We start from the raw sequence: 27,774 nt of genomic DNA, 5'->3' as shown, positions 1-27,774 counted from the left end.
GCAACCCTGGCTAACATTCACGCTGGAGTTTTAGAGGACGAGAAGATGAACAAGTCAATTACAGAATGCCCCGCTCCTCATCTTCCCGAAGTAATTGAAGATTCAGTATCATTTTTACTGAGTTATTTTTAATTGGTCTCATTTGCTGAAGTAAATTAGGTGTAGCATTGTCCTCAGTATGATATATGCATCTGTGCAAATAGGAAAGAAAACATTAAAAAATTTCAAAGCACTGCCGTGGAAAAACAGACAAAATCAGATAAATGCAATTAATTTCTAAGCCTACCCTTGAAAAATTATGATGCTAATCTATTTATTTGACTGTTAGTGATGGTTTCCATCAAGGTCAGGAGAAATTGCTCAATTAATAAATGTCTGCTTGCACCTGACAACAATAAAAGTTTCCCTGGAGTGCAATAAGCTAAAAGACTGTGACCTCAGACACAGACAGTGAGCTTTGTATTGCCTTTTTTTTTTTTTTTTTCTCTTTTCAAGATTGAACAATAAACACACTACTTGTGGGCCACATTTCTCAGCATCTGAAAACTGTTGGCTGTCCTGGGGACCGGAGGTGTGGCTGCAGACGGCTGCCTGGAAGCCAGACCTGCAGAAACTTGCAGACCCGTCGCTGCCCCAAATGCCAGGACAGCTCTACAGGACGCAGCCCTGCTCTGAGCCGAGGCTCGCACACCTGGGTGCTTGGCAGCCTTCAGCGAAGCTGGGGGACAGCGCCCCAGGGGCCAACCGTTCGTAGGCAGCATGCACTGAGCTGCAGCCTGAATCCAATGGCAGGGCACTGAGCAAAAAATGAGCACTTTCAATGGCCTGGTCGAACCGCAAACCACCCTTCCATTTTCCTCTCCGTGGGAACCAAACCTTCTGGTTTGTGTTTCCTTATCAACACTCTCTCTAGTTAATTTACTAAACTCCAGCAAAACTAATTTAATTCCCTAGAAAATGGCAACGAATGTACTGGATAAGCACGGTTCCATTCCTATTTCCCCCTCGGGAGGGGTAAAAGCGGCTTCGCAGAGGTGCCCGACCCATTCCCACCCTCGGCACGGACCCGGATTGGCGCTGGCACAAGTGGAGGCGCCCACAAAGTCCGACTGACACTGCCACAGCCAAGGCTCACGCCTCAGGGACTCTCGTGAAACACATTAGGTTCAGTGGCTTTAATTATCCCTACAACATGTTTTCCCTAAATCTGAATTATTAAATCTGAATTATTTCCGGCAGGGTGCATCTGTACACGGCTGGTGAGCGAGCATGGCCCTTGCGGCTCTGCTGTGTCTGATGTCTCTTGGGTCTTGCGCTCTTTTTTCCCTAGATTAATTAAGGTCTGAATTCAAGTTTCTGTCAATGTCTTGAATAAGGTTTATGGAGGTCCTTAGGGTTAATTTATAATCCCCTAAAGAATAAGCAAATATTTAAATTGCCCCCACAGTTGTAATTGAATGTTTTAATTCATGTCAGTAGACTGAGTGAAGCAAATTCTTCCATTGCTGTGATTATTTATTAAACAAAATTACAACAGAAAATCATTCTTGCCATTTTGCTAGAGCGTATATGTATACTAAGAAGGAGTTGCCCCTTAAATTTATGAGTCCCGGATGACGACAGCTTTCCAAAGAAGCTGGTAAGCGCAAACCATTTGCTGCCTAGCTGAACACGCAGGTGAAGCCCAGCGGGACGGCGGAGGCTCCGCTGGAGGCGATGGAGCTCACACCGAGAGCCGGGCCCTGCAGCGCGGGGCAGGAGGGAGCCAGCACGCCGCAGGAGCTTGTCGTGGACAGCAGCAGCTGGAGCACGGACGGCAGAGCTGGGGCCAAGCTCACACCCCCCCGGTGTTCGCTGTAGCGAGGTCACCTCCTCGCCTGCAGCAGCACATCCCAGCTCTGTGCTCCGACGGCCTGCTCCATCAAAAGGCACCACGGGACTACTCCTAACGACATGGGGGAAACGTAAATAACGGCATCGCTTCAGGTGAAGCCTCAGCTGTAGCGATGTGCTACATCAATACATTTGCCGTGCACATCTTGAAGGACAGCAGCGTGAGCTCATGCAAGCCGCTGCTGTGTCCCGGACCGCGTGTGGCTGGGGATGCTGTGGCGCAAGGAGCCCCCGAGGGAAGAGGCGGAGAAGCCGCAGGCGAGCAGAGGCAGGGCAGGAGCTGGGGCCTGGGGACGAGAAGTCGCGGAGGGGCCGGGCTTCCCGGCTCCCATTCCCACTCTGCTTACGTGGGCTGACGGTAACTGGTGGCTTTTTAAATTTAATAGCTTCTAATGGAGTCCAAAATATTATTGATAACCATAATCATCTCCTGATGTGCCCATTAAGGCAGTGCTGCTCTTTTCTGTCGTGTTTTATAATATCTATTAGTCACCAGTTTTTACACCACAATCTTACTCGTTTCAGGCAGGAACAGACATTACCGGGAGGAGCCATGGCCCCAGCAGGAACTGGTGGAGGTTTCCACAGCAGCATGAGACGTGCTGTGCTCCAGACCGCTGCCCTGCGCCCCCACGTCCTGCCGGGCTAAGCATCCTTGCTGCAGATGTGTGCAACGGCCCAGCGCTTTGTGTGGCCGCCCCTTAAGGGCTTTGGGGACTGGAATTTCGGTAAGACCTCAGGATATGAGGTTTAGCAATGAAATAACCAACAAGCAAGCGTGCCATGTCTAAAAACTCACGGGGGCAGCAAAATTGTTTGGAGCCTCAATGTTTCTTTTGCTAGCCCTCTCTAGCCTACCGCGTTTTGTTGGGGTGTTCATAGAGTCACCGAATGTCTCGGGCTGGAAGGGACCCCAAAGCCCACCCCGCTCCAACCCCGTGCCATGGGCAGGGGCACCTGCCGATTCTCCCGGTGAAGGTAAGCGCCACTGCCAGACCCTTCCTGCCCTCAGACCCGGCTGCGAGCAGGCCGCCACCCTGAGCTTGGTGCTGCTACGGAGCGAGGCTGGCACGGGACAAAGTTAATCATATCAGCTGGGATGTATATTACAATTCAACTAACAGAGACAAAAGCAGCTGGTGAGAGTTTTTGTGCATCCAGGAGAACTTATCAATGTTTTATAAATATTCAGTTTACATTCTAGGCATCACAAATCATTGCAAATCACCCCTCCTTCTCATGACAGTGATTGCATTTAAATTTTGCTGAGGGTTTCTTACAGTTCTGTCCCTTGAATGGGAGGTTTAGATTTCTGACACTGCAGGCAAAAGACAGAGATGTATTGAAAATTAAGGTACCTAAATAATTAACCCCAATACTAAGTCTTAGAGGCAATTCAATAAAGTACTCTCTGGGACCCAGCTGACAGTGAATAATATCCACCCTCAGTGCATCACACAGGCTGCAGAAATAATTTTACGTTGCCATTACACCATGGCACTTAACTGTTTGTGTTCTTTGGAGAGATGGCATTGCCTTGAAACCGTGCCATCAGAAACAGTTGTGCACCTGGGAAATGGGAGGAATAAACCTGAAGGACGAACGGGTGCTAGCTCCTCATCCCAAGGCGGAGCCACACATCGAGCTGAAGCATATTGTTAAACCCATATAACTTGTTGCTCTAAAAATACCCTTCTGTCAGTCGCCATGCTCAGCAATGCCCCGTTAGAGGCATTTTAACAACCTGGCTCTGATCTAAGCCTGCCAGCATTTTGCAGAACTCTTCAGCATCCTAAGGATTTTTATGTGTGTTTGATTAATTATTTATGGACTTCAGATTGCAAATACGGTGCAGAAAGGAATAGACAAGCCGGGTGAGTCCATTTGGCTAAAGTAAGATCCAGCCACAATTCCTGGATTATAATGTTGGAGAAACAGAAATGTCCTTTTTGTTCTGGAATTATTCTTCACACTGACAGCCTCTGCAGCGCGGGCTGGGTTAGACACAGAGTTAATATGGGCAGCTGAGACAGCTGAAAGCCAGGAACACTGAGGGTGTCCAAACAACAGACAGATCTCTGTGAATAATGGTCAAAGCATTAGTCCTACACGTGAAACAGAAGAGCAGCTGACCATGCACAGTAGGAGCTGTGGGTTTGGGTCCATTTCTCCATGATGGAAAGGTTTCCAAGTGGCCTCCGCAGAATTTTTCTATACCTTGGCATTATGGGGAGATATTACTGTTAATGACGTGAAGCTGATAATGGGGAGAACTGGCAGAAAATCTTTCCATGGAAGAGTAATAAATGCTACGGGTCCATGAGGTGACAGCTGCAATTTCAAAAGAATCAATACATGTTACGGCGGTATTTATACCGGGGATGATAGTAAGGAAAAGTTCTCTCACCAACCCTCACTAATACAATCAGTGCTCAGCTGAGCTCCTTTGGCTCACTGATAACGAATGGGGCCAGTTCGGATGTGGGAAATGCATTAACTTCTCCCCAGGCTGCGCACTTCAGCCCAATCCCTTGCAGTTTCTCCTCGCCACAGAAAACTCCTGCCCTCGACCTGCCCATGCTGCTCGGGGCTGGGTGAAGCTGTCGGATGTTCCTGTAGGCACTGCTCAGCCCCCACTAGCTAATATGGGGACGGTGAGTACTGCAGCAGGCATTGCCTCCTCTCCCGGGGGGCCCTGCCACGTGCCCAGCACAAACGGGCGGCTGCTCTCAGCACTGCCGGCAGCTGGGCAGCAGCCCTGGGGTGTTCTCGCATTGTCCACTACTGAGCTGCTGAATTATTGTTATTATATTTGCTTCTGCTTATTAAAGAAGTACACAACAGCACAACATCCTGTAAGACTGAACATGCTTAGCAGGACTTGAAGACACTCTGGATTTATACATGTTTGGGTCACTGTTAGCGATCTCCTTGACTTGCCTTGCATAATGGCTTTATTCACTGGAGTGCAAATTCGCCATCTGGGCATCCACATGCTCCTACACGTCCTGTATGTGCGGGAGAGCCATGTCAGGGGAAGCTGATGCTGGAGAGAGAACACCAACTCCCGCCTCTTGGTTTTCCTGATGGCTGCTTATGGCTTGGTAACGATGCAGCTCCCAGATTTTGTTCTGGGGGGGTGGCAAGAAAGAATTTCAGGTAAACTGTAATTAGGAAAGTATTCCTAGAGGAAAGGGGGTCACTAAATCCTAGGAGTGCCCAGTCATCCTAACCACCTGAACATCAGCTCTCTGCAGTGAAAGGGCAGAAGGGTCTGGGTAGGAGACTGCGATCTGCTGCACGACGGCCTCCAGCTCCCTGCTCTCCTGAAACCACCCTGTGCCTAGCGCTTCCTTCCTTTCTGCCTGTGCACCAGGACTGTGCCACCAAGGCAGCATTCGGGATTACTGCACGACCATCTTCCATCACTTAGTATTGACCACCGGCATGTCTGCAGCCAGCTGCTCTTGCAACGCAGGAGAAAAAGCAAATGAGGAATTTGCACAAAAGCAATATTCCAGCAGTATCCCGACCGTATTGCAGGACAAAGCCATCAATACCTTCAGAAATGTTCATTTCTTTTGAAAACAGATTTCTAGCTCTGCAAGCAATCAATACCACTTGCTGAGACGTCTGCATTTATGAAAGCCCTGCCGAGGGCTGCAGCCAGGGCAGAGGCCAGCTGGTGGGGAGGCACAGCACAGAGGCTGCGCACCGCCGCCAGCCTGAGTCTGTGAAAGTGATGTGGGTTTGGGGTCCCTGCTTGTCCCTAAGGAACAGCCGAATAAACCCTGGCACAGGACCGCTCAGGACTCTGCTGTTAACTGTTAGGTCCTTTCTGGGTTCTTCACGTCTGCGTGTCCAGCAATAGGCCAGTCCCATGCTACACTGCCCTTGTCCCACTTGTACAAGAGCCCAAGCGCTACGCCTGCAAGCTCTGCACGAGGCTGTCCGGTGGCCTGTTCCCTGGCTGCAAGGAGCTCTGCCTCCGTGCTTTCAGGAAAGCTACTGGGAAGATCCATCTGTTAGGGATACAACTCCAGCAGATCTCTCACACAAAGAGATTTGTGATGCATAACCATTCTTTCTGCTTTTCCTCAACACTCTTAGAGCAAGGGCCTGGAGGCAAAGGGCGCTCCCTCTTCTCCTGCGGTGCAACCAAGGTTCAACTCAGCGACTTGGTACCATGCCAGACCCAGGCCATGCCTGGAAGAATAGCTCCTTGTGAATCTCACTGCTGCAGAATTACTCTCCACCTGCCTCAAGCATCCCTCCATTTCCTCAGGAGCTTGGAGATCCTGGACTGGCAGATGCCAGTAATTAACTAGGTGGACCACGGGTTCAAAGGACCCAGCAGCTGCTTGGTACGTAGCTCACAAGGACCTGAAGGAATATACTCTGTGCTATATCAAGTGCCATGGAAACTACTTGTTATCTGCACTGAAGCAGTACTTCATGCCACAGTCCTTGTCTGTGAGTGCTAGAAAGCTGAAGCCTCAGTTAGAAATTCCCAAACCTCCAGCCTCGCCCCAGCGCTCCGGCTCCTCCCGGAGACAAGGGCTGCCAGGACGTCTTTCGGAGCCAGTGTGGTGGCAGGCTGACCCACGGCTCCCCAGCCATCTCCACGCTGCTCATCTGCAGTCTTTCTCAACTCCTTAAGGCAGAGGTCAGCTCCGAGCAGAGCCTGATACCTCTCTCTTTCCTCCTGCTAATTACTCCATTCAGCTTTAACCTTATCTCCCAATTCTGCTGTATATCACTTTTCTAATACGCACTCTAATCTAACTGGCTTCCAGCCGTAACACTCCTGCCTCCCTTCCATCACTCTCCACTGAGAAAGCCTACAAAAAGCAGGAAGAACCTCAGTGCCTTCTGGTGATTATCTGACACCCAAGTGACTGATCCTGACCCAGCAACGACAGCTCTCCACATCATGGGTGGGACTGAGGAAGATGGGTACAGACAAATCCTAAGAGACACCAGGTATTTGGTTCACCAGATACCTGGTGGGGGCACCATGGTGGTGGGGAAGAACTGGAGCCCTGCACGTGTACGATTTTGCTTGTGGATCCACAAGTGATTTAAAAGCCAGCACAGTGAATTTCTGGGTTGCAGAATGAGAGAGCCAGGAGCGGTAGTGCAGACCTGATCTGGCAGGCACTGGCTGCTACGAAGTTGATCAGCACATTGAAACTCTTGAGGAGGGCTTATTCCCAAATCAGTGCTTTGTATGCTGTGGCTACAGGGATTGTCATTCCTTTCTGGGAATACGGATGTCACACTGGGGCCTCACACAGCTGAACACTTCTTTATGTCTAAATCAGGACAATTATTTGATTTAGACATGCAGTAGATGCTGAGAGTATAGAAAAGAGGCAAGAAAAGGGAGGGGAAAGAGGAATAAATCACCGAGCACGAGTTTGCCATATAAGCCCTTTAAAAACAGCTCATTTAGGAGAGATGACTCCTACTGTTTCATTTTGCTTGAAGAAAATCTGTTCTTTTATCTTCATGCACTGTTCCTCCAGGAGTGTGCAGGACTCAGCTAGACATCTGCTGGCTGTGGCCACTGGCCAAGGCTGCACTAATTGCATAAGTGTTTTGGCTTGCAAATGCAACAAGTTTGGCATCCCCACTTAGTGCATGCCGCATGACATTCCTTTAAGTTATTGCCGTTAAGCATCTGAATCCCAGCCAGGTGCACATGAACAGTTACTGGCATGAAATGTTGCTTTATTCACTAGGCTCAATGAAACAAAAGGAGCTGGTGTCCAGGTTACTCCTGCTCCAGGTGAGGGCTCTGAATCACTCTCTCAGACCCTGGAAGGCCATCCCTGCAAGCACAGAAGTAAAAGGAGCTGCAGCTTTTGGGAGGAGAACAGGGATACTTGCAGCAAGTACACCCTGTTGTGATGACAGACGTGGCCATCTGCCAGCGCTGTGACAAGCCGCTTGCAAAGATACAGCCCCTGCAAGCTGGTCCTTACAGAGGCCCTGGGGGGAAGATGCGTTCATCCCCTTAGGCTCCCACCTGGGCTGTTCCATCTCGCTGCATCGCACCCTGCTACGATCCAGATCAGGGAAAGCACCCAACAGGCAGCGGCACGTGGCTCCCTAGGATAAGCACCGACACAAATCTGTGTTACTTGCACCTCATTGCAAAGGAAGGCTGGAGCAAAAAGCCACTGCTTGGCACCACACGGGGGGAGTGAAGTCCAGGCTGTGCTGGGCATGCTCCCGTGGGATGTGCGGTGTTGGGGCTGCACAATGGGTGGCGCTCGGTGATGTGGCCTGAAATCCCTGCGCTGCCAGCGCTGCAGGACAGCACCAACAGGCACGGCTTCAGCTCTGCTGCCATCAGTCAATTTAAAAGAGATGTTATCATTGGTGTTAATTATGATCTAGGTGTTCAGGCTTCACCCCTTCTCTGCACCATAACAGCTGCTTTGCATTGCAGCAGTCCCCGAGTGTGACCGCAGGGCCAATGGCTCCAGGAGGGAAAAGCCTTTGGGGCTGCAGGGCTCCAACCTGAACAGGACTACAAGTGCAAAAAGCAAAGCATGCAATTGCAAGTTTTGGACACCCAAGAATTCCTGACCTGTGTCCTCTGCTTTAGTTACCCACCTGCTTTGACTTGTTTTGATCAGGGATGGAATTTCACTTCCTGTCCTTAATGGGACATAGAGCGAGATTACTTGCTTTCTCATTTCACCAGTGACAACGAAAGCTTTCTCTATCATATAATGCACAGTATTAAAAATCTTTCTGACCCAAATATACATATGGAGAACAAAAATAACTGTAAGGAACACAGTATTTAATCTGCCTAGATTCCACTCTCGAAAGATATAATCTATTACAAATGTTATCCCTTGCCTTGCCTGTTAATCCTAAAGGAACCAGTGATTAAGTACTTTTGCTAACCCTCCAGTCCCTGGTGTGCCTGTGACCCAGAGAATTATAATCACCCTGTGTTGCACATCTGGTAACAATGACGGGCAATGCTCTCTTATTACATCCCTCTCCTGCTGCTGCTTACTGGGTTGCAAAAGCAGGATTGCATTCTGCACGTTACTTCCCTCTCCTCCCTGAATTAACCAAATGAGCAATGCTTCCTGACTTGAAGAAGGCTTATAAGGAAAACACAATTCTAGCCATTTTTGCAAAGGCAACAGAAGAGTATGAGTTGCAGAATTCAGAGAGGATGTAGAGTAACAAGCGAACAAGACACACCTCTGGCACGAGAAAGCCGCAGTAAGCGAGATACAAAGAAAATGGCATTTTTGGGCGTCCTCTGCCTGCATTTGACCCACATCCACCGTGGCCGGACCGGCAGCAGGAGCTCAGCTCCATGGAGCATTCTGAAGCAGGACACCACATGCGGCGCAGCCCCTGTGGGTCCTGCTGCCCGACATGGTTACCCCAGGCAAACGGCCCCGTGCGCGGCCAAGCGGTGCTCCTCCAGCTTAATTGAGACACTGGAGCCAGTTATGGGTGTGGGCGTTAGGTCTCTCAAATTAGTTTTAATTACAATTCAAAGAAAGAAAAGCCACTTTAATGTTTTTAATCAACAGGCATCTAATGAGGCGTGTTAGTTCCTGCAGTCTGAGCACAGTAGCAAATTTTCGGAGATAATTTACTTCATTAATATTCAGCTAGAAGTGGATCATCCAATACTTTCTGTGGTGGCATTGAGATGAAATATGTCAAAAGGAAAAAATTTTATATTTGACATGGACATTAAGCTTCATAAGTTTCACTTTATCTTAGGAAAACACACTTCTAGCTGAAATAAAATTGTACAACCCCAATCGATCGGAATGAGGACAGGCCCACCTCAACAAGAGCAGTGCCCACGCGCTATGACCAGCAATGCAAAGCCAGCTGGGCTGCTCTGCCTTCAGCCCCACCACGCTACCCTGCGGCTGCCCACCAGGCCTGGCTGCCACCCAAAAACATTGACTTGTCTTATGAATATGCCCTACTGTTGTTCCACAGATTTCGTATCTGTTATGAATTTGTGGGACTAATACATAGCAATACGGTTATTCTTGTAGGCATATACAGACAAACCAGAAATGGGAGAGCCCATCAGGAAAATGAGGAATCATGTTCGTGGGACTGACAAGTATCATTGCCTTATATTATTTTTGATACAGGAATTGCCAACAGCCTTTACAAAGTTTTAAGGCTCTTTAAAGAATACCAGCTTTAGTAAAACAGTTTAGTTTTCGTAACTTCAATATGAGAATACTTTGGATTGCTAGATTTCAATGGAAATAAAAAACAAATAATAAAAAGAAAAAAGAAAAAAAAAGAAAAAAGAAAAAAAAAAAAAGAAAGAAGAAAAAAAGGTTTAATGAAAGAACCACAAAGGGACCAAAGTTCGTTTGGTTTCCTAAATAATAAATGGATGTGTAAGAGAGCAGTGAACAATGATGAGATCCACCTTTCTAAATCCATTTGAACTCTAGGAGTTTTACACTGTTTGAACTTCATTTCCACTCATTCCTTGACACACAGAGTGTAAATTGATGCTCTAAACGAGAACAGTGCTCTCTGAAGGAGAGAAAGACATAAATTATCCAAATAGTCCTTCTTTGTTTCTCTGCCACGACTGCAATTGTATCACCCTAGATTAAGCACACTCCTGTCCACAGCTCATGACTGGTTTTACCATATTTCTTGGAATTTTAGTCAAAACGTCTCCCTGTTTGAGCAAGACCAAGTGACGCAAGCCCAAGCCATCATCATGGAAAAAGAAAACGTAAATTTTGGGGGCAGCCCTCCAGTGGACGTACCCCCAGGGCACGGCCCCAGCCCAGGCCTTGGCCAGTTCCGCTGGCCGTGCCGCCACCAGGCCTCCCGCAGCCCCAGGGTACTGCTGCCTCTTCTCTGATCAGGGCCTGTCTCGCTGTGCATTTCTAAGCTGACTCTCTGGGTCTTCCTTTGTGTATGAGCAACTTGTTGTCCTATTAGTAATCCATCACTCATTAGCTCAGTGAATCGTTCTTACAGGTGCTCAGCTATGTGGCCCCAATCTCCCCACAGACCTGCTCTGGATGTCTGCTGGTGGGATTTTAATTTGCTGCCCTTTCCAAAACAAAAGACTACAGATGCAAGCATTTAAATGCCAAATAGTTACATGTTGGTCTGCGTCCTGGGTAAATAAACAGGCTTTTTTCATCGCAAGGACATTCAGGCGTGCCTATTTAGAAAACATGTATGTTACTCTACAGTCCATCTCAATACAAATAAATAAGAGTCTGTGCTAGGTTTTATTCAGGACCTTTGTAAGCATCCTTCTTTTTCTACTGAACTTTAAAAGGTTATCGTTATAAAATTTGTTATTCTAGATAACGCTGCACCACAAGAAATTAAAGATGAAATCATGAATATTTGAAGAGCTATGTTCTGAAAATGTCTGTGTGGTTGGGGAGAGCAGGTTGCAAAAGGTATCAACGGCTACTTGGACTTCTTTCTGTCGCACAATGAGTCAAAGCAAACGCATGCCACGGCTCTGGCTGCAGCAGGAAAATCAACACAATTTTCTTCCTGTAAAATAATACAACAGCTTTGAAAGAAGCTCCACATAAATAGGCAGTCATTAGCCAGATGATTAGCGTGTCATACTTCCCTTCTGAAGTCACGGTAAGTCAAGTGAAATCTGTAGCATTTATATAAAACGCAACCAAGAAAAACAAATTTCCCACAGGGAAGAAACTGAGGAACAGCACCAAAAACTTGAGAAAACTTCAGAAAAACAATTGTTTGCCATGACACTATCAAACAACCCGCTCTGGGGCCACCTGGGTGTTGGTGACTTCTCCCTGCATAGTTTGTGCCCGGGTACGTCAGCCCCTCCACTCCCACCTGCCTGCTGCTGGGGCCTGGGACATGCGGCCTCACCGCGCCGCGGCTGCCAGAACCCCGCGCTTCCCCTTCCCTCTCCTTCAGAGATGACGGCTGTGTGCCGGAGTGCTGCCAGCACAACGCTGAGACCTGCCTTCCACTGGTCTTTTAAACCCGAGCTTCAGTCACAGTTACTTCTCTGCAGTGTGAAAAAAAATCTTCATTTTGGTCACCACGGCTAATATATAAAGCATATACATATAGAAGCTTTAATTTTGATTTCTCATATTTCCAGCCCTAATCTTAATTTTCCAAGACTGCCTGGCTGAAGTGCTATGAGATTCAATTTTCAGCTCATAAGATGCTTGTTAGTGCCTGCCTCTATGTGACTCAAGGGGATCAAAGTTTGATTTTTAACAGTGCCTTTTTTTTTTTTTCCTCCTCAATGAAGAAACTATATGTGCTCATAAACATAAACCTCCTTAAACAGACTCAAAATGAAAACAAACCCTATTGCTTTCTAGCCCTTGCTAAAGGCTCAGGTCTTGATCCTAAAAGGGAATGTGCCCACAATGGAGAACAGTGCAGAACACTTTGTTAAATAACCATCCAAAAAAAACCGAAACAAACAAAAAAAAGATGCAGTTTTGCAGTGCTGATGGACTCTGCTCTTTGCTTCCTGCCCCAAGGTAATGAAAGCTGCTGGTGTAGAGCGAGACTAGGCACTGCGATAGGGCTGATTTGGAGGAAAGGGACTGCAAAATTTGCTGTTTCGCAAAATAACATCAATAATGTTGCTGCTACCCTGGAAATACGCAGGGCTGGGCAGAGTAATAGAATTGGCAGAGGCAATCGGATTGTTCCTTGTCGGCAGCTCGGATAGCTCCTCGCATGGCAGACGTGCACCACAGACAAGGCCTGACCAAACCACCGTGCCGCTGTGCCTGGCACCGGCTCCCTGCTTGTGCTGTTTGCAGCAAGCTGCCGCTGGAATCAGCAAGGCAGCGGTGGATGCGAACTTGTATTCTGTTAACAAATCCCACGCAGGGAGGGGAGGATTTGTTGGATTAAAGCAACGGGGGAAGAGACGCCGCAAGAGGGCGGCGCAGGGTCTGGGGCGCAGAGAAGCACGGGGCGGCCACACGGGCACCTGCAGGGCCCTGGTGTCACACAGCCATGGTGTCACACGGCCTGGTGTCATGGCTGTGGTGTCACACGGCCTGGTGTCACACGGCCGTGGTGTCATGGCTGTGGTGTCACAGGGCCTGGTGTCATATGGCTGTGGTGTCACAGGGTCTGGTGTCACACGGCCATGGTGTCATGGCTGTGGTGTCACACGGCCTGGTGTCATAGGTGTGGTGTCACACGGCCTGGTGTCATGGCTGTGGTGTCACAGGGCCTGGTGTCACATGGCCGTGGTGTCACAGGGCCTGGTGTCATATGGCTGTGGTGTCACACGGCCATGGTGTCATGGCTGTGGTGTCACAGGGCCTGGTGTCACATGGCCTGGTGTCATATGGCTGTGGTGTCACACGGCCATGGTGTCATGGCTGTGGTGTCACAGGGCCTGGTGTCACATGGCTGTGGTGTCACAGGGCCTGGTGTCATATGGCTGTGGTGTCACAGGGCCTGGTGTCATATGGCTGTGGTGTCACAGGGCCTGGTGTCATAGGTGTGGTGTCACACGGCCTGGTGTCATGGCTGTGGTGTCACAGGGCCTGGTGTCACATGGCCGTGGTGTCACAGGGCCTGGTGTCACATGGCTGTGGTGTCACACGGCCTGGTGTCACACGGCCTGGTGTCATGGCTGTGGTGTCACAGGGCCTGGTGTCACATGGCCGTGGTGTCACAGGGCCTGGTGTCATATGGCTGTGGTGTCACAGGGCCTGGTGTCATATGGCTGTGGTGTCACAGGGCCTGGTGTCATAGGTGTGGTGTCACACGGCCTGGTGTCATGGCTGTGGTGTCACAGGGCCTGGTGTCACATGGCCGTGGTGTCACAGGGCCTGGTGTCACATGGCCGTGGTGTCACAGGGCCTGGTGTCATATGGCTGTGGTGTCACACGGCCTGGTGTCACACGGCCTGGTGTCATGGCTGTGGTGTCACAGGGCCTGGTGTCACATGGCCGTGGTGTCACAGGGCCTGGTGTCACATGGCTGTGGTGTCACAGGGCCTGGTGTCACATGGCTGTGGTGTCACACGGCCTGGTGTCACACGGCTGTGGTGTCACACGGCCTGGTGTCACACGGCCATGGTGTCATGGCTGTGGTGTCACAGGGCCTGGTGTCACATGGCCGTGGTGTCACAGGGCCTGGTGTCACATGGCTGTGGTGTCACACGGCCTGGTGTCACACGGCCATGGTGTCATGGCTGTGGTGTCACAGGGCCTGGTGTCATATGGCTGTGGTGTCATGGCCGTGGTGTCACAGGGCCTGGTGTCACACGGCCCTGGTGTCAGGCAGCCCTTGTGTCACAAAAGCCAGTGTCACGCAGCCCCGCTGCCACGCAGCCCCTTCCTGTTTGATTCATCCTCACTAAAAACTGCCCAGCGCTTCCTCCCCACCCATTTCCAACTGCTCCATTAAAAACAGACCGTAATCCCAAATAATGAAATGTTTGGGTGAATATTATTCCACCTTGGAGCAATTAGTCTCTAATAATAACCCTGCCTACCCACCACCAAACATTTCATTACTTTCACTCCTGAAAATATGACAGGAAGCAGGCTTCAAGTTTCATTTTGTTAATGGATTAAATTAATTTACATTTTACATTCTCATGATTCAAAACCACTTAGATTAATTTAAAAATATATATTTTACCAAAAAGTTGCTTAACTGCCATGTAATTTCTTGCTATTTCCTTTTCCATTATTGCTGATTAACAAGATACTTGGGAATAAATAGAAGCTCTCTCTCTGCTATAATTATCCTGTCTGTCCCTCTGATTAGTTCACTCCTATTTTGTGGCAGGAAACTTGAAAATCCTAAATATTCCAGCCTGACATCATCGTCAGAAAAGGAGCAGAAAGAGCAAAATGGAGGCTTTCTTAAAATGTATTGGATATATTTTAATGAACACCTGGAAAATCACCAAGGTCCAGCCTAAGCATCAATGAAACAAATGGATTTTGCTTCACTGAGCTATGAAAGGAAAGCCCAAAAGAAGGACTCAAGCCAGAATAAATTCTTCAGCCAAATAATCAAGAGAACTGTGATATATTCAGGCCAAAGCCTTGCCCCAACTGCTCCACCCAGCAGCAGGAGCACAGGGGACAGAACATATCCTGGGAGCAGTGCGCAAATGGGTAGTAATGCCATCAAAGGATGATCGCTGTCTGACAGCAAGAGGGTGTACGGCAGAAAACCTTAGGGCTACCAGACAGATAACTCAAAGGGAAACATGGCAAGTGTGAGCAAAACTCTCTAAAGCCATTATCTAAAAGGCACTGTGCGTACTTGCACTTCTCCTATGTAAAACTCCCAATGCAATTTACTTTGGAAAACATAAAAAAAATAGTGACTTTCAATGTTCCTTCCATCTACGTAACAACTGTGTTGTAAACACAGATGCAGATGCTAAGAAACGTGTATATGCTGGTGGGGAGAAGTGGTTTCACTCCTTATTCAAAAGACAGCAGAGTGAGGAGTGGTGTAAGCAGCCACTTGCCAGCCCACGTGCCTGCCTAAAAGAGTCCAACATTCAATAACAGACAGCTGGATAATGCTCTTTGCACGAGGCCTGAATCTACAACCAGCCCAGGTGCACAGCTTTGAATGAAAACGTCTCCCAAATTCATTTCCTCCTCTCTTCTCACAAGGTGCACACACCAGCACAGCCCTGCTTGGTGAGAAAGCCGTGACGCTGAGCTGCCCCCTGCGCAGAGCACACGGCTCCGTGTAGGTCAGCCTGACACTGCGCTGCGGTAACTGCAAGCTGCTTCAGGTCTAACACCTTCCTCTTCACCTCTCTGCAGCTAATGAGCGCTTACACTGCGAGAGTCCTTCTCCGGATGCACATTTATGTTGTCTTTAGACTCTGACAGTCAGTGAGATATTTTTTCAATGTGAGATTTAATTTGGAAAATGCTTTCAGTAGATACATACCTAGCAGTGAAAGGTGACAAGAAATTGATGGTTTTTAGCAATGTAGTAAATAGTGACCCCGAACCCTGGCTGTGGAAAGATGAACCTTCTAAAGCATTAAAAAATACACACACACTTGGTACATTTCCTGCCACCTGGCACAGAGCAGATGCAACATAAGAATAAAGGCAGAGCAAACTATTGCAAGAGAAAGCATTTCTGCGTAATGTCTTGTAAGTATGTGAGATAGCTGTGCCTCTAATGCGATGAAAATGTAAAGCCCCATTTCTCTGAAAAGGAGAACAAAGGTGTTTTCTCTGTGGAGTAAATAACTGTCACACTGAATACACCCTCTATCCTCTCATCATCGCCAATTGCTAGAAGCCATTCATTCTGACAAATTGAAGAGAATTCAGAAACAAGAAACAAAACGATAAAGTGACTGGGACATCGTCTCGTGAAGGAAGATTAAAAGGAGCAAATGCTGTATGGCATAGGTGAGCAATGACTTTAAAGAGGCCACCCAAAGGATATGTATGAGAGAGAATCAGAGGAAAGAATAAAGCATTGCTGTGACACACAAACTGTTCATGGGTCAGGAGGCGAAATTTAAGATGACAACGTTCCAATGCCAAACCAGATTCCTGCTGAGACAGAACGGCCACATCCATTGCGTCGTCTGGACACACGCAAAATGATTTTCTGAGTACGATAAATTGATTGTTGAAGGTAAACTTGCGCTGGCAGTGAATACGAGACTGAATGACCCACCTGCGCTCCACCTCTCATCTCCACGCCAGCAGAGTGCGGGGCTCGCTCAGAGCCAGCAGCGGGCGGGGGAGCAGTGTGGGCCTTGTTGCAGGGCTGCAGTACTGAACCTGGGGTGATCTCTCCGGCTTACCAGGCAAAATGCCATTTTCTTTACAGTGGTAAATCTCAAAAGGGAAAAATGCTCAAAACCAGGTTCTGCCTGTCATTTTCACTCACAGCTATCAGCTCAAGGCATGCGGATGCTTGTTCAGCTTGTGTTTGACAGTACAAATAATTAAGAATCCCATCACACCTGTATTATTCTTGTTACTATGGGAAAAAAAAAATAAAAAAACAGAACTCTTTCACTGTTCATCCCAAAGAAGAACATTGGCTGGTGTTGGGTATTCCTGTACGAAGCTGTGGCCAAACCCTAGCCAAGCACACCTCAATTTTGGGCTGCTGCCAGGCAGGATCCCCAGCCCGATTAGGGATGGGGTCAGGACTATGGAGCCGAAGCCCAGCCCCACATCACTGCACCCACTGCTTCGGCCTAAGCCCAGCTCCAGACACCCCGAAGCCCGTGGAAGTCGCACGCGAAGCCGCCCCGGTTTTTTGTGCAGAGTACCCCTCATTCCAACCACCATCAGCTTCTCCCCTCGCCTCACCCCCACCTGCTGCCACCCCAAACACTGGTGAAAACATCACCTTCGCAACACGCCCTTAAGGTCCACAGATTCAAGCATCACAAAAAGTCCTAAATATAGATTAAAATATCCCAGCTGCACTCTGATATAAGAGGAACGGGAAGGGCACAAAGCAGCTCTGCCTGCTACAGAAGTGGCTGGAGACCTATCAGATTGCAAAAGAATGCAGATGCATGGAACTAAATAAAACACTGCCTGAGATCTCCGTGTCAACAAATTAGGTATCTGTGTTGGCAACTTGGCAGGCTGCTCTTGTTTGCATTGGTAAATTAAATTCATAGTCTTTGCAATTGCAAGGAGGATTTTATTTTACTTCTTTTTAAAGGTGTCATTCTTGAAAGCTGATTGTGTGATATTCTGGGGAACTCATCACCGCAAAGAACTTAGTAGAAGAAATTTTGTGTCTGTGGAAATGGCTTTTATGGGGGAAATCTGGAAATGATGGGACCAATTCAAATGGTGCATTTTTCTGGGGGGCAGGTGATGCTGCTCTTCTCCATTATCTGCACTCTGACCCAGGGAATGAGATTTAACAAGCTGGCTTTTAGAAAATTCTTTCATTTCTGATCCTTTACACTCTGTGATCTGTTGCGCATTTAAACAGACACGGTCGGTTTTCATGGCTTTCCAGCATGAAGGCCCTGTTCTTCTCCCAGTTGCACCACTAAAGATGCACTGACTTGAGCACAGCTCCTGTGACAAGGATCAGACCAGAAGGCCCCCTGTAATGGAAGCAATTGTAATTGAGCCTGATTGCATCCTTGAGAGACAGATGCTGCCTACAAGAAATACTCCCAAACTTGTTCAGTGTTTCAGCTCTTCAATTTTTTTATTGAAAGCCTTCAAATTTTATATTTATTATTGAAGGAGACACTCCTTCCTCTCTCATCCAAAAGTGGCTGTTCCTACCTTGGAGATGGCTTCCGAAGTCTTTGCCTTTCAGCTCTTCCAAGTGCTGCAGACATACAGTCCCTCAAATCTGCATTTCATGTCCCATCAAGTGACACCACCGGAGGTTTGTCAGAAGGTGCATCCCTACCCTCTGCTGCAAGACTGGAAGAGAAGAGCCATTAGAACAAGGGAAGCCAAATCAATCTCCCATTGTTGATAATCTCAAGGGCATTAGGAAGCTGCCTGCCGTGTATTTTATCATATGATTGATCGTGATGATGTATGGTTTAAAGAGCAATCTCCACCTTCAAGGCGCAGCGGAGTGTATGTCTTTGTTGGGCAGTAATTCTCAATTACCCCAGCGCGACCTTGCAGGACACTCTGATCGTTCACAGGGAAGCCTGAGCTGACCAGTAAATCGAGTCCTGTGAGAAGAAACACGTTATTGGCCGTGGATGACTGATGGAGAACTGCCTGCTATTTTTTACAACAGCTTTTACAATAGCTCGCAGGGACATTTTGGGGCCTCACTGTGATAATGCCTACATCTTCTGGGCAAGTGATCAGGAGAACTCACAGAGAGATCAATCTTTATAATAATTTACAGCTATTTCACTTTGACGGGGTCAAGTTGTAAGGTGCACATGAATAATGCTCTCACCCAGAACAAAAGGTTGTCAGTCCTGGCAGTATCACCTTGCCTGTCCTCCCTGAAACGACCTCCCTGATATCCTCCTACAAACAGCGAGCAAGCAGCAGGTCCTCTTAGACAACCAGAAGGAAATGAATTGCTCTAAGAGTCAACAGCAGCCTCCTGCAAATACTTATCCTCTCAAAGACTCTCATCATAAAACTTTATGATACCTTTTTCCATACAATAATCCAGTGTAAACATAATTTAATGGTACTAGGAGGAAAACAACCACAGCAACAAAAACAACAGGCAATGACTGTAAAGTCTCTAATCTCATAATATTTTTTTTCTTTTCTCTCATTCGCTCTCCTTTGTTTTAAATGTGTATTATTTTAGTCATGCTGTCACTGGATTATTACATGTTCTCAATTATACTGGTATAAAGCTAGAAGGTCTTTTGTGGTTATATTTTATGACTTTAAGGTGTGTTTTCTTTTTGCTTGTGAATTTAAATGAACTTTGCTTTAGGTTACTTTTGTTCCTGCTAAACCACTTACCCGATTTTGAAAAAAAAACAACACCTGTGTCCAAGGGACACGTGTGGTTGGAGACAACCCCACAAGCCATTAAGTACACGTGGACTTGCTAAGAAAGCGACCAGCTCCTCGAGCTGTGCTCCTGGGGGGAGATGCAGCTCTGCGTTTGCTGCCCGCAGCAGATACGGGACACATGAGAGTGAAGAATTTTTGCCATGTGCATAGAGAATTCCAGATTCTGTTCCCTGCTCCAATCCAACCCTCACACAAGGCGGTTCAGATCCTTGTTTCTAGGCCTTAGCATTTACTTCCTGGTCCAGTCTGATCACCACTCTGGTACACATCATTACAAGGCCAAATGAGAGCAGTCCAGTCCTGAGCCAGTGACACAAGCCAAACGCAGCCAGCCAGACACAGCTGGATTTCTTATCTGTGACGTTGTTTCCAGGGGACACTCCACGTGCAGGTTTACCCAGGATGCCTGCATAAATCCAGCAAATTATTTACCGCTATTACAACCCTCAGAAATGAAATAGAATTACATCCGATATACCAAATTTTATAAACAGCCCATTAACCAGGATTAGAGATTATACTTCTCTGTAATGGGTTTCACTACCACAGCCTATTTATTGCACTGTGTCAGCAAACGGCTGAAAGAAATCATTACGTAAATGAGCACCGGGGTAATATTTACCTGCTTTTCATTTACCAAGGCAGTAAAAGCAGGACACCCCTTTGTCGGTGCACAGTGCCCAGCCCCGCTGTCCTTGCCTGGCGATGGGCACCGTGGGCGTGCGGCCGGACAGCTCTCACCGAGCTCCTCCTGCAGCCTCCAGACACAAGCCTGGGCACCAGCATCCTCCTGGCCGTTTAGGTGGAATAGCCATGTCAGATCACAGCAAAAACAATATTAACTCCTTTAATTAAATTTACCAGCACCACTTATTTGAGTGACACAAGCTGGTCTGAGCCGCAACTATGAATATGTAATATCGGCAGCTGCACAAATAGGGAACAAAATAAGCAAATAATTCATAACTTAACTAAACAAAGATTTCACAGTACTTGTTTGTTTTAATAAGTGCAAACACATTGAAATATTTTTAAGCAAAGAGATTCTGCCAAGACTTTGTGTGAAAAACTTGGCATGCCTAGTGTGCAGGCTGCTCCCCTATTTAAAAAAGAGCAGCTCCGGCATTCGGGTGGTGAAAAAGTCCATCAGAAACCAGATAATCAGATGGATGGCCTGGTCCCAGAATTAGCTAAGATGTATTTGAAAAGGAAAATTGATATACTTGAGAGAAGGAGGAGAATCTATTTCAAACGATCCCGTACTTTACAGAGGGGCTGCGCAGCACCTCCCTGCCCTAACTCACTGCAGACATTGCAGTGAATTACTGAACAAAATCCAGGTAGCGCGCTCCACAGGTTCAGAGAGATGTTCCCATTTTTGCGTAATTCATGCTAAACATACAAACACACATAAATTGCTTCATTCCTCCCCTTACTTAAAATGAAGTGGGGTAATCTACATCCTAAATAAGATTAAAGCGCCGCTATACATCCCGCTAACTTGTGGCAGGAGCTCAGCTTCTCAGAGCACACCTGCCTGCCACCTGAACGCCTGGAGCAGCTGCTGCCCACCGGGAAATGGCAGCAGAGGAAGGCAGGGGTCGGGGGCACTGTGGGCTGTGAGGGGGGACCGAGCTTGGTCGCTCCACCAGATCCCCCCAGCAACAAAGGGGGCGGCGAGCCCATGGCAAGAAGGGCGATGGACCAGGGTGCCACACAGGACCAGGGTGCCACACAGGCATTTCAAAAAGCATTTGCAGCTGCAAGCCCTGCATCAGTGCTGCATTGACTCTGCTGCTGGAGAGGAGAGAGACGTGCCCATGTCTCAGAAGAGCTGCAGCATGAGCTGGTGGTGACCACGCATCAGCGGAGCGATGGACAGGGCGCAGACAGAGCCAGCAGGGGCAGGACCTCACAGCCCATGTCTGCTCCCCGCCAGTCCAGCTGACAGCCTCCATGCGTTAACCCTGGCTTTTTGGCCATACAGCAAAAGCCGGGAAGGTATTCGGAAATATACAGGAACACAGGTAGCGTTAAAGATTTTTGCACAAAAAAAAAAAAAAAAAAAAAAAAAAAGCTTTACCCTGTCTCTGAAGCAGTTTCCAGCCCAGCAGGAGCACGGGGCCTCGCCTTGCATTCAGATTTGCGCAGAGCAGCCCAGCACTGGCTGCCTGTCTGAGTGTGAGCAGAGGGATCGGAGCCAGCTCAAAGGCAGGGCTGCTACAAAGACGGGTGTGCAGAGCTGGAGCTCAACAAGAGCAATGGGAAGGTGGAAGAAGGAGATGGTTTGAAAGCCAAATTGTCCCCCCAGGACTATTCACAGGAGCTGGCATCCCCGAGCTGCACCCCCTGCCCTCCTCCCAGCCCGCTGAGGGAAGCTCTGGTGCGGACGGAGCCACGGATGTCCTCGTGTCAGCTACGACATGTGGGAGCACCCCGAGCACGCCTGCCCTGCAGGTCGCGGCACCGCTCTCTGCTCCACGTTCTCACACACAGACTTTGCAATTAGGGAGCCCATTTGGGGCCTGGAAGGAATTCTTTTTATTTCTTTGTTAAGAAGGCTGGAGCCCAGACTGAGCGCTGAGGCACCCAAAGCGCTGTCCGAAGATGTGATCACCAGGCGTTCCCCACCGGCTCCTGCCCCACTCTCTCCTGGCTGTGTGGGTGCCCTTGACCCAGACGCTGCAGGGAAGAAGCCTCCTCGGGTGACCACTGCTGGCCAGGGAGGCGCCGTGTGTGCAGAACAGCGTGGAGGAAGACTGACCCCTGAAGAGGGATGTGATAACTGCACAGCAGACACCCCACAGAATAGTTATTCCTCTTTCTTTTCTTCTCCTTTGCTATTTTTTTCCCCTGTGAGCCAGGATTCAGGGCTCACAGTATTTAAAATCAGATTTCCAAATCCAGCACTTTGTACTTGAACAGGGTAAAAGGAGCCCCTGCAACCTCTTCCTCCTCCTCGACTGGGCACGAGGGCGGCTTGGTGCCTCGCGTGCTGGGGACCACTGACGCAGCTCCTACACAACACATCTCTTCCAATTCATTTCACCATGCAGCCACCTAATTAAATCCCGTCATTGCACAAATGCACTCAGAAATCCAGCCTTCTGGAGCTGCAGTGAACTCCTACTCTTCCATTTCTTTCAATTACTTCAAATGCATCGCTGCAGGAGAGCTTTCACACTGGGCTAATTTTTGACAATTATCATTATTTCTTTACACATCTTGGTAACGAATTTGCACAACGTAGGCATAAAGCAGGGGAGGGAAATGGCATCTTCGTCAGTGTTTCTTCATCATAACGAGCATCTTCACCATAAGGAAATAATAAGCAGCTTGGTTAGTGCACTCACCGACTCCCACTGAAACGTGACTGGCCCTCCTGACCCTTCTCTCCACTTCTCTGATGCACAGAGATGCTTGGCTATGTCTGGTTCTTTTTGACTAAAGTGAAAGGAGGACAAGGACAGGACAGGACAGAGGTATCTTTTACCTCTGCCCTTCTCTCAGGCTAGATACCACTGGGGAATACTGGAGTACGTCTGCTGCAGAGGCTTTGGATGTGTGGCTGCTTCTCCCTAGGCTGAGGGCAGGAGCAGACCTACAGCTGCCAAGACACTGCCGTGTAAAGCAGAGGCACCGTGGTGTCACGGCTAGACAACGTGTAACGGTTAGAGTCTCAGCTGGAATTTGCTTTTAAATGAAGATGAAGAGATCCGGCTGCCAACAACAGATCCTGGCTGGAAAGCAGGCTGAGGGATCTGCCTAGCCCTGCCCTCTGGGAATTGAGGCTGACATAGCACAGGGCAAAACAGCATCGATTAATAGCCTGGTGGGTTTACAATATTGCCTGAAGGATGGTAATGGCTAGTCTTATCCTATTCAGGTTTAACAGTTCCAATGCCATTTTAATTTAAAGATCGTTCTTCTTAATCTGGCCTTAAAAGGCAGAGAAGTTTAATCAGTAACAGACTGGCAATCCACAACGAGCCATCTCCACTCAGCTTAGGTAGGTGAAATCACAGAGGCAGTATCAGATCACTTACAGATCAGCTCCTGCTCTAAGATTCCCCGCGGTGTTTATGTACAAGAGGCAAGATAAACAGCAGAGCAACAGGCTTAATTTTGAGTTTCCCTCGCTTCTTTCAGCTATGCTTATCTCTGCAACTCTGTTTTCAGGTGGATTCTTTCCATGGGCTTACACGACGGTGGCTTTCCCCGGGTAACGCAGCTTTTCTGCAGACTCATCCAAGTGAGAAGCAGAAGAGTTACCAGAGAATAAAGGCTGACATCTATTCCACTGGGGGTGGACTGGGAGAAGTAAGAACTAAATAAGAAAATTTTCATCCAAGGAAAATAGCAAAGGCATGTTCTTACAGCATATATCAAAATGGCAGACACTGTTTTAAATCCAAATGTGTATGGAGCAAACCTGGCACATGGCTCTTATCTGAAGTAAAAGGTTCGGCTGTGCCCCTGTTTCCTACTTAAGCTAATGTAAAGTGACATTCCTGATTTCATTTAGGTATTCTTTTAGCAAGAGACAGGCCGTGTTTCAGTTCACCACGACGAGCATTATCACAACTAGTCGGTCCTTCTACCTGCAGCTTTGGCCTAGCCCAAAGGGGCTCGGCCCCGCGGGCTGCTGCGGGCCCCAGCCACATGCCTGCAAATGTCGCTGTCCGGCCAGGCTGTTCCTGTGGTTAATTACCTCCTTTGTTAATGATCTTAGGCTGTGGGCTAAACCTGTCACTGTGCAGTTGTATAACCTGATTCTTCTTATGCTTAGCTTACATTATGCTATGCTAACTTCTTGTGCTTACGTTGCCATAAAAGTGCCTTTCTTCAAGGGGGCCTAGAAAAGGCGTAGTACGGGGCAGGCTATGCACCAGCGAGGTGGCGATTTGATCGGGTGTGACATGCAAAGAGCAGCAGAAAGGAAGCGTCCCCACTTCACAGGTGGGACGGGAGAGAGGACAAAAGCTGCCTACGCCAACCCTGTACAGGTGCTGTGAAGAACAGTCAGCAGTTGACTGAATGCCTTTGATGCACGGATGGCATTGTTCAGGGAATTCTGCTCTCTGCTCTGCCTCCCATTTCTTGGCCTGTGTCCCAGAAGCGCCTCTGAGCTTCCTTGGGAGTAACAATTCTCAGATAATTTTCTTGGGGCGAAGACTCAGAAAAGTAACAGGTTTGAGGAAAATTAAGAGAGGGATTATTCTTCAAAAAAAAAGGGCCAATAGTAAGATGTTAAGCTTTTCCAAATAAATTATATAAGCAGCTTCTCCTTTTACTTTTTCTTCTGCACTAATGGCCCAGCAAGCCTCAATTCTAACACAACGTTGGAAGGGCCCAGCTTTTCCATTAGGAACTCTTCTGGCCCCTGGAAGTGCCGAGAGGCCAGGGCAAAGGCCCTGAGCAGTGCTCGTCCTCGCCCTGAGCGATGCAGCAGCCAGCAGCTGCAGCCCTCGCTCAGGGACGGTGACCAGTGTTAATAAGGGAGGTGAAAGATGCGTGATCTGCAGCACGAGGCACAAGCAAGAGGGAAAATAATACATTTCCACTGCATAGGAGTGAAGGCTGGCAGTAATACTGAGGGAACACATAACCTTTAGCTTCGAGGAAGAGTGTTTCCAACCTCTCATCTTCTTTACTTTGAAGTGCAACTAAAACCAGAAATCAGTCCGTTTTAGGATGGCATTATACTAATGACCTGTGTCACACACCGCCGAGATCACTGAGTACACACTTGAAAGGGCCTGTACGGCTGGCAATGTGTGTTTACAAAGTCAGAGCACTGTACTGGAGAAAGGCCCTCATGATGGGGATGCTGTTTCAGCCACACAAAGTCCCCTTGTTAGGTGGATTTTAATTGGATGTTTTATCCTGCCAAATGGACAAACATTACAGAAGTCTCAGGGATAAGCAGAGTCCTGGGAACATATAGATAACAGCAAGCATAACAGTATGTTGGCTCAAGCACTGTTCATGATCAGGTCTGTGTTTTAAAGGAATACAACAAATTGTAATTCTGAAGTGTCACTTTGAATTTATGACCTTGTGTTGCATTTAATCACTTAGCATGCATCATACTGTGTTATGTCTTATCGCATTAGGCTATAGCCGAACACAGGGAGATGCAATGTTACATGGAACAAGTTGGAATCTGAAGAGATGCAAAAGCTTTTGCAGGTAAAAATGTACACAGCTGAGTCCAGGAAGGCTTTCAGCAGGGGTGACACGCAAATTCTCCCCACTGCTTCACTTCCCAACAACTTGACAGGCTCTTGTCGTTTCATTTAGGCTACAAAGAGTGAAAAAATATCTTGTGAAGAGTGTGGAATATAGCCAGTGCTTTTTACTGTCTTTTTCCCTAAAATGTGGATGCAAAAAGATTACATGGGAGGACACCATGCAGAACCCATCTGCAGATTCCCACCTTTCTCCTGTTCATGGTCTTCTGGAAAAAAGGGACACCCAAGTCATCTTAGCAACCGCTTTCGAATGCATTGAATCAGAACTACAAATTCAGTAAAACTGAGCTAATTTAAGAATCACTAAGGTCTAGAGGGATAGCTGCTAACAGACAGTCTCAGCCTGTACATAAAAGCAGTCAGGCAATTTCCCCTGTAATTCCTGCTGGCAGCCCTGACACTGGAGGCGGCATCGCTCCTGGCCGGTGACTCCCTCTTCTTTCCCCAGGGAAGGGCTGGGTGGGCTCAGCACCGCTGTGCCCCACGGGACGCATGGCCCCTGTGCCGAGCCGGCTCCATCCATCTGCCAGGGGACTGCTGACCGGCCCGGCCCGGCTGCAGGGCAGCAGGCGGCTCAGTGCAGGGATGCCCTCCCACCAGCAACGAGGGTCACAATAACCCACCTCCGAAAAGTGAAACCCAAGGGGCTGGGGAGGGAGAAAAGGAACACAAAGCTTGGCGACTTGCTTCTGAGCTATCCTTGGAGTCAACACCGCCCATTAGCAGAGCCGAGCGGCGGCAGTGCGGATGGCAGCACTGCATCGGCTGATTCAGGAAACAGATGCCCTTGAGTGAGACAAACGCAGCAAAGAAGCCGACTTCAGGCTGCCTCCGAAGAACTGCTGACGGATGCTCCTGTCACCTCCTCTGCGTCAGCCGGCAGGGCAGGGCCCGCTCCTCCCGGCAGTGAGCTGCCTCTCAGGATGGAGGGGAAGCTGTAATGGCATCTCAGCTCAGCTGGCACTAAAACTCAAATTCAGATTAATTGAATACAGCTTCTCTTTCCTCATGGACTTCAATTTTCCAGGGCTTTTGAGATGTCTATATAAATGTCAGGAGATTAATGTACTATCTCTGAAAAGTCCATATTAGTTTTGCCTAGACTGGGCTTACTCCTTTATAGCCCAAATCACAGTGCAACAGGGGGTAGAGAAACAAGGCAAAACCTTTGTGCTTCTTCTTAGCTGGGACCTGTAAAATGCTTTTCCAAAGGTTAAATAACATTTATGAGTGATATTTAGCCAGGTAAGCCTTCATTTAATGCCTAAAAAATGACTTGAGTTCCCAACTCACTTCCTGAGGTGCTATTCATCACCTAAGATGACATAAATTGTACAGAACCTGTTTTACCACTCCAGTTTCACAAGCCCATAATGTCCATTTATAAAATTAAAAAAAAAAAATGCAGCAAAAGGAAGTTTCCTTTAAGACATGCAGACTTTGGCACTGCAAAGCGGGTGTGCAGGGGCAGCAGCCTGGCTGCAGCAGCCTCCAAAGCACCCAAATCTCCAGTGAGCAGACCAAAGAGCCTTTCCTCATCAACAAACGTGGTTTCTGTGTGTTTAGTAATCCTCAGCAGATTTCTCTTCCATGAGCTCAGCCACCCTGGGAGCCCAGATAAACGTAACACCCACGCACTCCTGTGACAGAGTTCAGCAAGCTCAGTGTCTCTTGGTGGCAGACTCCAGAAACCGACGTTAACGTACCGGAATAGTCCATTTGCAATTCTGCTGACCGTACTTCCTCTCTACCAAAGGTCCACATTAGGTATATTCACAAGAAAAGTTTCCCACAGAAAGCAGTAATGATAAAAGTTTGTTCATGACAAGGAAAGGTGGCGCCGCCTCAGGCTCTTCGCTCCTCATACTGTTTCGTTGGAGCAGGGCTGTTAACCTCAGGGCCACGGCCAAATGAGTTTTAAACTATCTACTGAAGGCGAAGTCACTCTTCTATGCTAAGTATTAATATATTGGCTGAGAAGTATCTCCAAGCAAGTAAGATTACTTACAGAATTAAGTGGGAATAAAAATATTAATATGGGCATTCATGGCTTGCCCGTGTCTGTTGCCTCCATTACTCTTCAATGTCTCACCCTG

The 27,774-nt window shown here is 48.1% G+C and overlaps 1 long non-coding RNA gene across 16 annotated transcripts in view; it reads right to left on the bottom strand.

The window, feature by feature from the left end:
* Window positions 1-27,774, bottom strand: part of LOC308200232 — a 154,737-nt gene that overhangs the window by 23,435 nt on the left and 103,528 nt on the right. For 12 of the 16 annotated variants that reach the window (XR_013955343.1, XR_013955344.1, XR_013955346.1 and 9 more), the window contains one exon: window positions 18,198-18,341. The exons of the other annotated variants lie outside the window; for them this stretch is intronic. This is a non-coding gene — a long non-coding RNA (uncharacterized lncRNA). The remainder of the gene's footprint in view (window positions 1-18,197; window positions 18,342-27,774) is intronic. 16 annotated transcript variants of the gene reach the window in all.

This window comes from Anser brachyrhynchus (assembly GCF_964034855.1).
Source record: "Anser brachyrhynchus genome assembly, chromosome: 10".
Lineage (NCBI taxonomy): Eukaryota > Metazoa > Chordata > Aves > Anseriformes > Anatidae > Anser > Anser brachyrhynchus.
This window is presented reverse-complemented; position numbering and strand designations above follow the sequence as displayed.